Source organism: Rhagoletis zephyria, unplaced genomic scaffold (genome assembly GCF_001687245.7).
Source record: "Rhagoletis zephyria isolate East Lansing unplaced genomic scaffold, Rhagoletis_zephyria_1.1 Rzeph_scaffold_00677, whole genome shotgun sequence".
NCBI lineage: Eukaryota > Metazoa > Arthropoda > Insecta > Diptera > Tephritidae > Rhagoletis > Rhagoletis zephyria.
In genome coordinates, this window is record NW_016157761.1 from 9348 (window position 1) to 9641 (window position 294).

Below are 294 nucleotides of genomic sequence, written 5' to 3' on the forward strand. Positions count from 1 at the left end.
TATGTCCCGCTTATGCCAAAAAACTTATAAGGAAAAGTTTTATTGCAAAAAAACGCCAAAATTTGAGATTAAGTTTTCGAAAAACCGCCTGCCACGCCCTAGCCTCAAATGGAATCTGCGTTGAAAGTATCTCAATCGATGCGCCATAGATTGGGGAACTCGATGGTTATGAAATTTTTCCCAAAATACCCATCTAAAACGAGCGCTTGGTGCCATTTCCGGTGCGCAACGTGTTTTACAGGAAGTTGCGACTTGCGTGATGAATAGAAAAAATACTTTTTCGTTCAGAAGACA